Source organism: Panthera tigris, chromosome D3 (genome assembly GCF_018350195.1).
Source record: "Panthera tigris isolate Pti1 chromosome D3, P.tigris_Pti1_mat1.1, whole genome shotgun sequence".
Taxonomy (NCBI): Eukaryota; Metazoa; Chordata; class Mammalia; order Carnivora; family Felidae; genus Panthera; species Panthera tigris.
In genome coordinates, this window is record NC_056671.1 from 34,969,711 (window position 1) to 34,985,190 (window position 15,480).

The 15,480-nt window shown below is 40.2% G+C and overlaps 1 protein-coding gene across 3 annotated transcripts in view; it reads right to left on the reverse strand.

Moving 5' to 3' along the window:
• Positions 1-9,216, reverse strand: part of RALBP1 (ralA binding protein 1) — a 47,845-nt gene extending 38,629 nt beyond the window's left edge. The window contains exon 1 of one of the 3 annotated variants that reach the window (XM_015538088.2): positions 9,101-9,216. The gene's annotated coding sequence lies outside the window, so the exon portion shown is untranslated. Of the gene's footprint in view, positions 1-8,583; positions 8,754-9,100 lie in introns of those variants that run through there. The other 2 variants (XM_042961364.1, XM_042961365.1) reach the window with 2 other exon arrangements.
• Positions 9,217-15,480: the final 6,264 nt, after the last annotated feature.

Below are 15,480 nucleotides of genomic sequence, written 5' to 3' on the forward strand. Positions count from 1 at the left end.
TGGTATGAAATGTTTTAAGGAAATACCTGTCCAATCATTAGCTGACCAATAAGCTAACAGAACACAGACTTCAATGGGCACACATAATAAAGAATATATATACTTTAGAAAATTAGTTCAGAAAAGTTTCTAAACAACTAACAACAGTTACAAGTAGCAACAACCTTGGGGAAACAGGAGAACCTAATTTCCAGAACTGCCATTTTATAATACTCAAAATGTCCAATTTCAACAAAAAATTACGCACATGTAAAGAAACAAGAAGGAATGGCCCACACACACAGGAAAAAAAAAAAGCAATCACCGGAAACTCCCTAAGGAATCCCAGATATCAGACTTACTAGACAAAGACTTTAAGATCTGATTTAAGTATGTTCAAAAGCTGAAGGAAATGATGCCTAAAAAACTAAAAGAAAGCGTAAGAATTCTGTCTCACCAGGTAGAGAACATCAATAAAAAGATAGAAATTACTTTTAGGGGCACCTGGGTGGCTCAGTCAGTTAAGCATCCAACTCTTGATTTTGGCTCAGGTCATGATCTCATCGTTCACGGGTTCAAGCTCTGCATCGAACTCTGTGCTAATGGCGCAGAGTCTGCTTGGGATCCTCTCTCTCCCTCTCCCTCCACCCCTCCCCTGCTTACGTGTGCACTCTCTCTCTCTCTAAGTCAATAAACACTAAAAATAAATAAATAAAAATTAAAAAATTATTTTTTAAAGAATCAAATAGAAATTCTGGAATTAAAAAGTATAACAACTGATATGAAAAATTCACTATACAGACTCAACATCAGATTTGAGAAGGCAGGACAAAGACCAGTGATCTTAAAGACAGGTCAATTGATATATATCAGTCTGGGGATCAGAAAGAAAAATTAATGAAGAAAATATAACAAAACCTAAGAGATCTGTGGTACACCATCTGGCATACCAAGTATAGTGGCAGCCCCAAAAGAAGAGGAGAGAGAAAAGTGAAGAAATAATATCTGAAGAAACTGTGGCTAAAAACTTCTCGAATTTAATGAAATATTAATCTATATATCAAAGAAGCTCACTAAACTCCAAGCAGGAGAAATTCAATGAAATTCACACTGAGGCACATCTTCATCAAATAGTTATAAAAACAAAGAGAGAATCTTGAAAGAAGCCCACGGAAGTGACTCATCACATACAAGGCATCTTCATTCATTAACAGCTGACTTCTCATCAGAAACCATACAGGCCAGAAGGCAGTGGGATGACATAATCAAAGTACTGGAAGGAAAAAACTGTCAACCAAGAATCTTTATCTTGTATAATTATCCTTCAGAATTGAAAGAAAAAAATAATACATTCTCAGAAGAAAAAAATCTGAAAAAATTCATTGCTAATTGGCTTATCCTACAAGAAATGCTAAAGGGAGTCCTTCATGCTGAAATGAAAGGACACTAGACAGTAATTTGAATCCACATGAAGAAATAAAGAACGGCAGTAAAAGTAACTACATAGGTAAATGTAAAAGATAGCATAAATGTATTTTTCATTTGTATCTATTTTCTCTGCATAAAGCAACAGTTTTAAATCAGATGGACATACAAGGTATAAAGATACAACTTGTGACAACAGCACTATAAAGGGGAGTGGAGCTATAGGAGTACACTGTTGAAATTAACCTGTTATTAATCTGAACTAGACTAATACAAATTAAAATGTTAATCATAACCCCAGGTTAACCACTAAGAGCTAACTCAAAACTATGTAGTAAACAAAATATAGGAATTAAAATAGTACACTGCAAAGAAACAGAAAAGGCAATAATGGAAGAAATGAAGAATAAAAAAAATTTTAAATATATAGAAAACAAACAGTAATAGGGCAGGAGTTCTTATTAATGAATAATTACTTCAAATATAAATTGGTTGAATTCCCAAAATTAAAAGGCAGACACTAGCAAAACAGATTTTTTTTTTTTAAAGATACAACTATCTATTGCCCATAAGACACTCACTTTAGGTTCTAAGACACAAGTTGAAAATAAAAAGATATTTCATACAACCCGTAACCAAAAGAGTGCTGGGAGGACTGGCTATACTAGTAACAAAATAAATTTTAAAACAAAAATATATTCTAAGAGACAAAGAAAAATATTTAATGATAAAACGGTAAGATAACAATTACAAACATATATGCACCTAATAACAGAACCCTAAAAGACATGGAACAAAAAAACTAACTAAATTGAAAGGAAAAACAGTTCAACAATAGTTGAAGACTTCAAAATGTATAGACTAACTAGACAAAACATCAATAAGAAAAAGAGAAGACTTGAACAATACTTTAAACTAAACCTAACAGAAATCCACAGAACACTCCACTCAACAATAGCAGAATACAGATTCATCCCAAGTGCACCTGGAACATTCTTAAAGAAAGATCATATGTTAGGCCATGAACAAATCTGAATAAATTTTATAAGACTGAAAGCACATAAAGTATATTCTCTGACCACAATGAAATAACAATGAAAATCAATAATTTGAAAAATAATTTTTAAATTAAAAAATATGTAGGAACCTTAACCAACATTTAACAGAACATCTGACAGACTAAGAATAGAAGGGAACTCTGTCAAACTGATCAAGGGCATCAGTGAAAAACCCATAGTTAACATTACAATTAATGGTGAAAGACTGGAAGCTTTCCTCCTAAGACCAGGAACAGGACAAGGAGATTTGTCCTTGCCACTTCTATTCAACATTGAACTGGAAGTTCTAGCCAGGACAACCAGGCAAAAAAAAAAAAAAAAAAAAAAAAAAAAAGCATTCACATTGCAAAGGAAGAAGAAAAACTGTCTCCATTCACAGATGACAGAATCTTACATAGAAAACCCAAAAGAATATACTAGAAAATTATTAGAGACAATAAATGAGTTTAACAAAGTTATAGGATACAAGATGAAGATAAAAAATTAACTGTGTATGATGATACAGTCCAAAAATGAAATTTAAAAAAAATTCCATTTGTGGAGGTAAAAGGTACAACATAGGGAATATAGACTTTTCAGACCGGAGGACTCAACAATGTTAAGACAAAATAATAATGCCCTAACTCAAAGGGATATATAGATTCAATGCAAACTCTATCAAAATTTCAACAATCTCTTTTGCAGAAATGGAAAAACTGATCTTCAGTTTAACATGGAATTACAATGGGCCCTGAATCAAGCCACAAAAAATAATGAAACAGAAGAAGGTGGAACACTTACACTTCCCGATTTCAAAAGGTACTACAAAACTATAGAATAGCCAAAACAATGTAGTACTGGCATTAGTATAAACATACAGACCTACAGAATTGATTGGAGTCCAGAAATAAACCCAAACATCTATGGTCAACTGATTACCAACAAGGGTGCCAAGACTATTCAATGGGAAAAGAATGGTCTCTTCAACAGATGGGTATGAAACAACTGGATTTCCACATGCAAAAAAACGGACCCATATCTCAGACCACACATAAAAATTCACTCAAAATGAATCAACACCGAAACATAAAAGCTAAAACCATAAAACTCTTAAAAGAGTACTAGCCTAAATTTTTACATCCTTGGATTTGACAATGGATTCTTAAATATGACAACAAAATCATGAGTAACAAAAAGGAAAAAATGGACAGACTGTACTTCATCAAAATTAAAAACTTTTACTATCAGAAGATGTTATCAAGAAAGTAAAAAGACAACCTAAAGAACGGAAGAAAATATTTGCACATCATCTATTTGATAAGGGTCTAACATCCAGAATAAACAAAAAGAACTCTTACAACGCAAAAACATAGAGACAACCCAATTTAAAGTGGGCAAAGGACTTGAGTAGGTATTTTTCCAAAGATGACCTACAAAAGCCATTGAAAAGATGGTCAATATCATCAAATCAAAACCACAATGAGATACCAATTCACACCCACAATGATAACTAAAATTTTAAAACCCAGAACATAACAAGTGTTGGTGAGGATATGGAGATACCAGAATCCCTACACTGCATGATGAAATGGTACAGCTGCTTTGGGAAACAGTTTGGCACTTCCTCAAAATGTTAAACGTAAGAGTCGCTATACGATCCAGCAATTCTATTCCTAGGTATATACCCAGGAGGAACATACATCCACACCAAAACTTGCACATGAATATTCACACCAACATTATTCACAATAGCCATAAAGTAGAAAAAACTCAGTCACCAACTGATCACTGGATAAACAAAACATGGTGCAACCAGGCAATGGAAGATTATTTGGCAATAAAAAGGAATTAAGTCCTGATATATGCTACAATATGATAAACGTCGAAAACATTATACTGAGTAAAGGAAGTCAGTCACAAATGATAATATATATGATTCCATTTATACAAAATGTCCAGAGTAGGCAAATCCAGAGAGAGCAAGTAGGTTAGTGGTTGCTAATGGGTGGGAGTAGGCGGAATGGTGAGTGACTGACAATGCGTAAAAGGTTTCTTCCTCGGGATAATAAAAACGTTCTAGTTGACTGTGGAGATGGCTGCACAACTGTATGAATATACTAAAAACCACTAAATTGTACACTTGAAAAAAGCAGGCTTAAATCTTTGCCATGTTAAAAATCACTCCCTTAACCCTTTCTACCTTCTGCTAACACCTCTTTCCATTCTTCACAGCTAAGACTTATTTATTCTTGAAATAATCTACATTTATTTTCTTCACTCTCTGACCTTCTATTAACTCCTCAATTCAATAAAACCTAGTTCCTTCCCCAAAAGTTAATTGTATTAAGTAGAATTTAAGTTAAGCATTAAGTAGAATGTTACAACTGATCTTAGTTATTAAATTCAATAGACTCCTAACAATCCTTGTTTAACTCAAGTTCTCAAAGCAGTTAGAGCATAGCTTTTTTTTTTTTAATTTTTTTTTTTTTTTTTCCTGGAGAGTTGGTTTTGAAGTACAACTTCCTTTTGAAATGATTCCATTTTGGCTTCTATGACATTTTCTCATGATTTCTCTGCATCTCTAAACACAGGAATTTCCCTTTCCAGGTCTTATTCCTCTATCTGGCTTTAAATGTTATTCTCCATTGTCTATTTCCAGGACTATCCTCCATTGGTAAATTCTTCCTACATGGTATTACCTAAATCAAAGGTTTCAGCTACCACCTAGAATACAGCCTGCTGACTTGCACAGTAAGACTTCTCGGAGACTCCAAATCCACACACCCGACTCTGCAGCCAATGTTTCCACTTGAATGTTTCATAGATTAACTCCCTATTCAGTATATCCAAAAGCTAAAATACTGTTCCTCCCCAAGTTTGCTCCTCTTCCTGAAGTCCCCGTCTCAGTACAGAGTTGACCCTTGAACAACATGAGTTTGAGCTGTGCAGGTCCACTCATATGTGGTCTTTTTCGATAAATACAGTACTGTACTGTAAACGTATTTTTCTTCCTTATAATTTTCTTTTTTTTTTTTTTTAAATTTTTTTTTTCAACGTTTTTTATTTATTTTTGGGACAGAGAGAGACAGAGCATGAACAGGGGAGGGGCAGAGAGAGAGGGAGACACAGAATCGGAAACAGGCTCCAGGCTCCGAGCCATCAGGCCAGAGCCTGACGCGGGGCTCGAACTCACGGACCGCGAGATCGTGACCTGGCTGAAGTCGGACGCTTAACCGACTGCGCCACCCAGGCGCCCCTTCCTTATAATTTTCTTAATAACACTTTTTTTCTCTAACTTTACCGTAAGAATACAGTATATAACACACATGACATATAAAATATGTGTTAATTGACTTTTTGTTATCAGTAGGGCTTCCAGTCAACAGCAGGCTATTAGTGGTTAAGTTCTGAGGGGGTCAAAAGTTATACATGAATTTTAGACTGCAAGGGGGTCAGCACCCCTACCCCCTGCATTGTTCAAGGGTCAACTGTACTTTACCATTGTCTATTCAATCACCCAAGTTAAAATCCAACTGTAACTGAATCCTATGAATTCTACTTTCTAAATGTTTGTGCTAGGAACTTACTCCTGTGTATCTCCACTGCTGCTACCTTAAACGTAGGGTCTTACTTGTCACCTCAATTATTACAAAAACTCCTAACCAGTCTCTCTGCACCCTGCCTTACCTCCCCTCCCTCCCTTCTGAAATCTGCATTCTGTAATACCAGAATGATCTTTCTAAAATGAAAACCTTTCAAGAATCTTTCCTGATTAAAATCCATGAACTCTATTATTATCTATAGGAAAAAAAACCTCTAGAATCCCTAGAATGGCATGCAATGCTCAAGGATCTATCTAGGCAGCCTCATCTTCTGCTACTTCCCACCATAAACCCAATGCCATAGTTGTAGAGAACGACTTCTAATTTTTAAAAGTGTTCTATGCTCTCTCTAATCATGTCCAGCTTTCCTTCTGCCTTAAGTTCCTTTCTCTCATTTTCTGCCTCAGTCATGCCTAAACCTTCAAGTTTAAGAATTTAAAGCATGAAGTACCTAAGACAACACCTAACACACAGCAGGGAGCTAATGGGTTGAGCTGGCCTAGGCTTCTCTTTTCTTTATCCTGTCTCAGTGACTCCTATTTGCTCACAAGATAAAAGCTGGCATTACTTCAACTGTGTATAAGACTATCCATAATTTCGCCTCTGCCAACTCACTATGGCAGCTTAGACCCCTGTGCTTTTGCTCACACTCCTTCTACCTAAATGCCCATCCTTACTCTTTTCATCCCCTCCTATACATAACGTTTTCCTTACCGCTGCCACCTTTCTCAATCTCCTCTTCCCTTAGGAAACTGGCCACTAACTCCTTTGTACACCCTGTATACGCCCACGCTTTGTCCAGTCAAAATAATCTCAAAAACGTACTGTACTTGGTAACGGTTCAAGTCAGAGATAGAATCTGACCATTCTGAAAGCAGGGGCAGTGCCTTATCCATCTGGAAGTCTTCTTCACCTGGGACAGTACCTGCTGCTATGGACTTATTACTAGTAATTCTCCCATACTAAATGACCTGCATTCTTCCTTATTCCTCCCACATATACTAACTTAGGTTTCGATCGGAAATTTTCTTTCAAAAAGGACATATTTGGGGGTTACATTCAGGCCCAATCTCTCCTTGCCAAGCAAACAGCTGTGCAAACACAACGATACAAATTAAATATTCATTTTCTGACACTTCTGGTTTTCTAAATTAGAAAGACCTAAAATGAGAGATTGTTTTGAAGAGAGAGCAAATTAAGTTATGGTACATGGCCTCAAGATTCTTTGTTCAAAGAATTACCGCCCTATGGTTACTGTTAAACTAGCCTACTCCACTTAAATCTATGGGTCACTTTGAAAAGTGGGAACCACTCTACTAACTAACTTCCTTCCTACCTCTCCTACTGCCAATACAGTTTACAGCAATTACTCATTTTCGGGAAGACACTCAGAAAGGAACTATCAAATCACCAAGATAACTGGAAACGTGTCAAGTGAGGTTACCTTTCTTATTCGCAGTCCCATTTTTTCATTTGGAAGTGCTGCCTCCATAATCACCAAACCAAAAGCGAGCTTGCTCCTTATCACCACTTAAATATTTTATGAATAACTCCCAAGTATGATGGAATGCTACCTAAAGTTGCAGCAGCCTTCGAACATGCCCACTCCACTAAAAAAATTCAGCGAAAGCTTTTCTAATCAGGCTAGATGGTGTGTGAACTCCATGTCCAAACGACTGCACTTCTCTTACCATGCACATTCAAAGTATCTCGACTTCACATTTTAATTACTGTCAAGAACTCTACTAGGCCTTAGAAGTAACAAGCTGCTTAGGCAAGAGGGAGGCTCGGAAGTAATGAATCGCAAAACTCGAAACAGCGTAATTATTTCAGGTTAAGGCTGAGGTGTGGAATATTGTGTAAAACCTGTTCCACTCTGCTAAGGATAAATTTTAAAAGGGGGAGGGGGGTGCGACCTCAAGAAGAGCCTTTTGGCACAAGCATACTTGAGAATGAGTTGTAAGAAGGATTCTCAACTCCAGATCTGTCCCCATTCGCACTGAAACCTGAACGAAAGACCGAAGCACTCAAAGGAGCTCCACTGCTTCCATGCCAGCGGTGGGAAACATCAAGAGCCTTTTCCTAGCCCACTGGGCAAGTCCCGGAGACGGGTCAATACTCCGGGTGCGATGAAAAAACAGTGATTATATAAAAGACAGAGTCCCCTCTCCTCCGTTCCGGTGCCCAAGAGCTGCCCTGAGGCCTGGAGACTCAAGGGGGGAGGGGCCCGGTTCCCGACCCTCCTCCTCCGGACCCCGAGAGCACCAAATCACAAACGCGGGTGCCACGAGGGAGGCCCGGCCGGCAAATGGGAGGAACGGCCGGCAAGGGGGCGAGAACTGGGGAGAAGCCTGCCCGGGATGAACCCGCACTCGGGGCAGCCACGCCCCCCACCCCCAACTCCAACCCCGCGCGCGGCGAGCTCCCAGCCCCGCACGCTGCCTGACAGACGCCGCTGCGAGGTGGGTGCGGAGAGCGCCCCGCGGGCAGGCGAGGGGCACCGCCACGACCCCCGCACGCCACCGCTGGCCGCCACTGACCTGTGCCTGACGCCGCGCGACCGCCCGCCCCGCCGCAGCCGCCGCCTCCTCGCGCTCACCGTGCCGCCGCAGCCACCGTAGGCGCCTCCTGCGCTGCGCCCCTGGCCGGCCTCGGGCGCCCCATTCCCACCCCGCCCCAGCCTCCGCCTGTTTACAATGATTGGGACAGAACGGGACGAGCCGGCCCAGCGCGCACGCGCATTCCCTCCTACCGCCGCTGCCGGCTTCCCGGGTCCTCCTCCCTGCGCTGACGGCTAAAGCCGTCAAGGGCAAACGCCCTGTGCCCTCGCGCGCGGCACGCTGGGAGGCGTAGTTCTCCGACGCCCAGCGCCCAGTTTACGTGAGGGCCCTTCGTCGAGGAAGCACACTACAACACCCTGGAAGCACCGCGCCTCCTTCGGCCCAGGGGCTCGCTAAGGAAGCTGAGGGAGCGCGCGAGAGAACGCGCCGCGCGGGTGCTCAGCCAGCGCCTGCGCAGTCCCGGGTCTTGGGGGACTGGGTGGGATGTAACACCTACCTCCAGCGAGTATCAGTGAAGGAGGTTTTGGGGCAGCGGTTGCGGTGGTCTTGAGAAAGGAAAGAGCTTTCCTCTCCACCCTCTGGCTGGCTGCTCCTCAGCTCCCGAAGTGCAGACCTTTTGTGCCAGCAGGCTTCGGTCGTCCCAACCAGTTAAACCAGCCTAGGAGGCCGGCCCAGCCTGCCGCTGGGTGGGGCATCTTCCCGGCCTTGGACTGGGTGGGGAATCTTTTGCTTGGGTGGGGACTCTTGCTGTGGGCTTTCTTTAAAGGAAGCTCCGTGGGCCTCTGAGGCGAAACTTGGCCTAAAGCTCTGTGTCGGGACCCCTCTAAGAATTCCTACAATAGGTGTTGACAAGGGCCAGCCCTTGGTGCGTGCCGTGCTGTGGGACTGCCGTCTTCCACCGCCCTCCTTGGTTCAACATTGGCAAAGGAAGACCTGAATTAGCACTGCGGCCGCATGCTTAGGTTGCAAGGAGAAATAACAATCCTGGGGAAGGCTGACAATAACTAAATTTCCCCCCAAGACTCCTAGGCTTGAAGAATTATTCTGCTAATGCGTGGCTGGAAATCGGGTCTTTTGAAGTGTTCTTGTTTTATAAAAGTTGGGTGGCTAATCAGGGGAAAGATATGCTTTGGGATAAATGGCCTTCCTGATCATTTACATACCTACGTGCAATACTGTCTTCAGAACTTCATTGTATTATGTAGATGAATCCGTGGGATCTGCCCTGCCCTGTACCTCCCAGATAAACCGACAAGTTGACAATAGGTCTCTCCCTTGTACACGTGTTTTCTACTCAGTAAAGTTCAGCCCCCTCAGCCTGACTTTCGAGAGCCTCCCACAATTAGATCCCAGCAGGGTCTTTGGTACCTGTTGTTTCCTGACTGCTTGAGAAGCTTTCTTTTTGCCCTTCTGGCAACAGAAGAGTGTCCTCTGACCACTGAGATGGGCATGTTACAACGTCAGTTACAATACTCTTTGCTTCTGGCAGCACTATTTGGGCCAAGGGATAGGCACTGACCTGAGTTGGGCATTATTGAGCCCTTGCTTGAAATTGCTACATGGACAAAGAAAAGGGAGGGGGGAAAAGCCGCTTATTGGGGTAACTGCTGATGGCCATATCCTTCATAAGGTGAGCCTTTTCTGCAGTAGCCATGAATGAGGCCAAAACAGGAGGGGAGGGTGGGTTGGAACGAGAAATCAATTGCTGACAGCATGAAGACTCTGGTTTTAGTTTCAAAGGCCAATTCTTTAAGTGCTTTGAGCATGTGAGCCTCGCTGGGGGAGCCGATACAGTTGTTTATTTATTCTTATTTAGGGCTAATTTGTGTGGTTGTATAACATTTGTTGGTTGCCTCCTGAGCATTCATTCCTCTCATTTAAGCCATCGAGCATAACCATTCCCTCTGGCAGTTTCTGAGATGGTCATGTTTCTGAGATGGTCATGGAACCCAGTCAGAACCAGTGAGTTCCACAGAGACCTAAGATGGATCTTCTAATAAACTGCAGCCTCCTTGCTCTTCTGGTATGGTGTTGAGTATATGAGGTCTGAAAGTGGGGCAAGTGTTTTGTTCCTTCAAGGGGAAAGCCTGAAGGGATAGCATCTAGGGAAAAGGCACCAATAAAGCCTGAAGATGAAGTCAGTACTGTCAAATGAGTGCTGGAAAGGAGAACTAGGCGTGTAGTGGCATCATTAGAGCTGCACTATCAAACCTCACCTGTCTGACTTAACTTATAAACTATCCTATAGACTGTTTAGAATTGTGAGCCATAGGGATGCCTGGGTGGCTCGGTCGGTTAAGCATCTGGCTCAGGTCATAATCCGCTGGTGAGCTTGAGCCCCATCTCGGGTGTGTGGGATTCTCTCTCTCCCCTTCTCTCTCCGCCCCTCTTGAGCCTTCTCTTTCTCTCAAAAATAAAAATAAATAAACAAATAATAGTTTAAAAAATTGTGAGCCATCAATTTCCTATATTGTTTCAGCCAGTTTGGGAGAAGGGGAAGTTCTGTGACTCAAAATTCTTAAAGTCCTAACTAATTTAGTTGGATTTCTTTTACATGACTAATACAGGTCCCCACTTAAAAAGAAACTGTGGAACGGGGCACCTGGGTGGCTCAGTCAGTTAAGTGGCCAACTTTGGCTCAGGTCATGATCTCAAGGTTCATGAGTTCAAGCCTACATTGGGCTCTGGGCTGATAACTCAGAGCCTGGAGCCTGCTTCAGATTCCATGTCTCCCTCTCTCTCTGCTCCTCCCCAGCTCTTACTCTGTCCTTCTCTCTTAAAAATAAATAAACATTAAAAAATTTTTTAAAGAAAAAAGAAACTGTGGAAGAATCTTTCAGCAGCAGCTATGTGACATGGTCAACAATTCCTCTGCACACAAAACAAGTACATAACTGGACAAAATTGTCAAAAACAACCATTTCAAGGCTCTTGAAACCAAACACAGACAAAAATTTGAGAAATATCGATTCTTGAAAAACTTCTAGAAATTCTAATAGAGATAGTAGATGTCTGTGACATCTACTCAGGCAGGACATGCCTGAGGCTGCTTCTGTCCTGCCCAACCTGTTGCCGCAGAACTCTAGATTTTACTAGTGTGGACTGGGCTAGCTAAGAAAACTAGCTACTTTTCTGCCAGAGGGGATGGACTTCATTCCTGCTGGGAGGTAAAAAACCCATGGCTTTGCCAGCTGGAGGAAATATAAAATGGTGCACCTGCTGTGGAAGACCGTATGGTGGCTTCTCAAAATATTAAACATACAATTACCATTTGATCCAGCAATTCCACTTCTTAGTATATACCCAAAAGAATCAAAATCAAGGACTCAAAGAGCTATTTGTACATCCATGTTTGTGTTAGTGGAAGCAACCCAAGTGTTTATTGATGGATGAATGGGTAAATAAAATGTGGCATATATATATATATATATATATATATATATATACACACACACACATATATACACACATATACACACACACAAACATATATACACACATATACACACACACAAACACACACAAAGGAACATTAACTAGCTTTCAAAAGGAAGGAAATTCTGGGGCGCCTGGGTGGCGCAGTCGGTTAAGCGTCCGACTTCAGCCAGGTCACGATCTCGCGGTCCGTGAGTTCGAGCCCTGCGTCAGGCTCTGGGCTGATGGCTCGGAGCCTAGAGCCTGTTTCCGATTCTGTGTCTCCCTCTCTCTCTGCCCCTCCCCCGTTCATGCTCTGTCTCTCTCTGTCTCAAAAAAATAAATAAAAAACGTTGAAAAAAAATTAAAAAAAAAAAAAGGAAGGAAATTCTAATACAGGTAAAACAAAAATCATGAGAACTGAAAGGATAAATTTACAATTCACTTGTGGTTATAGATCTCAAACTCTTCTCTCAGCAATGAAGACAGAAAGTCAACACGGACATAGAAGACCTGCATTACAATATCAACCAACTTGAAATATTTGACATGTAGAAAACTCCAACAGCAGAATACACATTCTTTTCAAACAAATGAAACACCATCCAGAATAGATTATATATAGCAAGTCACAAAACAAGCCTCTATAAATTTGAAAGGACTAAAATATCCAAGATATGTTCTCTTTCTACAATGGAATTAAATTAGCAAAAACAAATATAAGAACCCCCCAAATATCTGGAAATTAACACATTTCTAGGGGTGCCTGGGCAGTTCAGTCAGTGAAGTGTCTGACTTTGGCTCAGGTCATGGTCTCATGGTTTTTGAGTTGAAGCCCCATGTCAGGCTCTGTGCTGACAGCTCAGAGCCTGGAGCCTGCTTCAGATTCTGCGTCTCTCCTTCTCTTGCTGCCTCTCCTCTCCTTGTGCTCTGTCTCTCTCTCAAAAATCAATATTAAATTTTTTTAAATAAATAAATAAATAAATAACCCATGGGCCAAAGGAGAAATCACAAGGAAAATTAGAAAATATCTGGAACTGTATGGAAACAAAAATACAACATATCAAGTTTAAGGGAAGCAACCAAAGCTGTGCTTAGAGGGAAATTAATAGCATTAAGTGCTTACATTAGAAGGAAGACCATAATTTAAGCTTCCGTCTCAAGAAGGTAGAAAAAGAGGAGTGAAAAAGCCTGAATTAAGTAGAAATAAGGAAATAGGATAAAAATAGAAATCGATGAATCAAAACCAAAAGGAAATAGAGAAAAAGACCCAAAAGCACATTCTTTGAAAAAATTAAATTGATAAACCTTTAGCTAGACTAAGAAGAAAAGAAGGGTATAAATTACCAAAATGAGAAATGAAAAGAGGGACAACACTATAGACCTTACAAAAATGAAAAGTACTATAAGGGAATACTTACGAACATCATAATTCCAATAATTTTAAAAATAGTTGAAAACAGAGGCATTCCTAGAGGGAACAAATTACCAAAACTAAATAAAATAAAATAAAATAAAATAAAATAAAATAAAATAAAATAAAAAGAAGTAAAAAAATATGAATAGACATATATCAGGGTAAAAATCTTGAATCGGTAAATACAATTCTTCCCACAAGGAAAAGCCCATGCCAAATGTCTTCACTGGTGAAATATATCAAATATTTTAAGGGAATAAATAATACCAAATCTATTAATACCATTTTAGAAAATAGATGAGTAAGGAACACTCCTCAATTCATTTTATGAGGCCAGTATCACCCTGGTACCAAAACCGAACAGCAACACAAAAAAGTAGAATATCCTTCATAAATTATACACTTTAAAAGGGTCAAGGCGGGGCGCCTGGGTGGCTCAGTCCGTTGAGCGTCCGACTTCAGCTCAGGTCACGATCTCACGGTCCCGTGAGTTCGAGCCCTGTGTGGGCTGATGGCTCAGAGCCTGGAGCCTGCCTCCGATTCTGTGTCTCCCTCTCTCTCTCTGCCCCTCCCCCATTCATGCTCTGTCTCTCTCTGTCTCAAAAATAAATAAACATTACAAAAAAAATTTTTTTTAAAGGGTCAAGGGCATCTGGCTGGTTCAGTTATAAAAGCATGTGACTCTTGATCTTGGGGTTGACTTTAAGCCCTACATTGTGTGTAGAGATTACTAAAAAAATAAATAAACTTAAAAAAAAATAAAAGGGTTAGTTTTATGGTACATGAATTATATCTCAATAATGCTGTTATTTTTTTAAGATATGAGAATTGAATTAAATATTCTAAAGGCAACCCCACCCTTGGATGAGCAAAGTAGAAAAATCCAATGCCAGGGTGCCTGGGTGGCTCAGTTGATTAAGTGTCCGACTTCAGCTCAGGTCATGATCTCACGGTTCGTGGGTTCAAGCCCTGCATCAGGCTCTGTGCTAACAGATCAGAGCCTGGAGCCTGCTTCAGATTCTGTGTCTCCCTCTCTCTCTGCCCCTCCCCTGTGTGTACTCTGTCTCTTTCTCTCAAAAATAAATAAATATTTTTTAAAAAGAGAAAAAAGAAAAATCAACTCCTGTTGCCTGTATCCTTAGGACTGGCACCTAAACAGTTCATTGGGTCATAGCACTGTTATATGGTTGAAATTTCCTATTTTTATGTTATTAAATATAATGTATATATAATTATATATGTGTAAACAAATATTTAATAATGCAATAAATGTTATATATACTTATATAATATATATATTTAATACTATAATAAATGTTATAGTTTTACATGTCATATAAAGATATAATATTTAGAACTCATGACAACAACAGGTGTCAGAACTGTATAAGCACTGAAAAGAATTTGTGGCCATTTATTTGCAGTCTATGACAAGAAACTCTTGAATCTCCTTGGCTCCTGAAGGAATGATTTTATAACCTCCAAAGTCTGTAAATTAGTGTGAACTGACACCTTTTGGTTGAAACAATCATAAGTCAAATGTAGGTATAAACTGCATTTCGGTGTCCTCCCACCAATCCTCCCTAATCCTAAAGATTTTCTAGGACTAAATAAACTACAAAGCTGATTCAGATAGAAAAATGTACCTTACAAGCTTCCATCCAATATAGCGAAACTATTTCCATTTCCATCATATGCTGTAAAGACAGTGCATTGTTTAATCATTTCTCGGGGAGAAAGGGTAAAATTTATGTCCTAAATTTAAAGTACATTTGCTTTTTAAAGTTATCAGTGATAACACTGAGTTTATTTAGAATACTAATTTGGATCATGAGCTTATGGATCATAGTTTTGGTCTAGACAAATCTAAACATCTAAAAGTATCTTCTGCTTCCTAGTGAACTGGGCCAGAGGACTGCCCCCCACTCATTGCACCCCCTACCTCCCCCCCACCCCCTGCTTCTGGGATCTGTCAGTAATAAGTTTTGTGATGTTACTTCTTTTGTATGCATTAAAGCTGTGCTTTCTTCAATCAAAAGGACCCC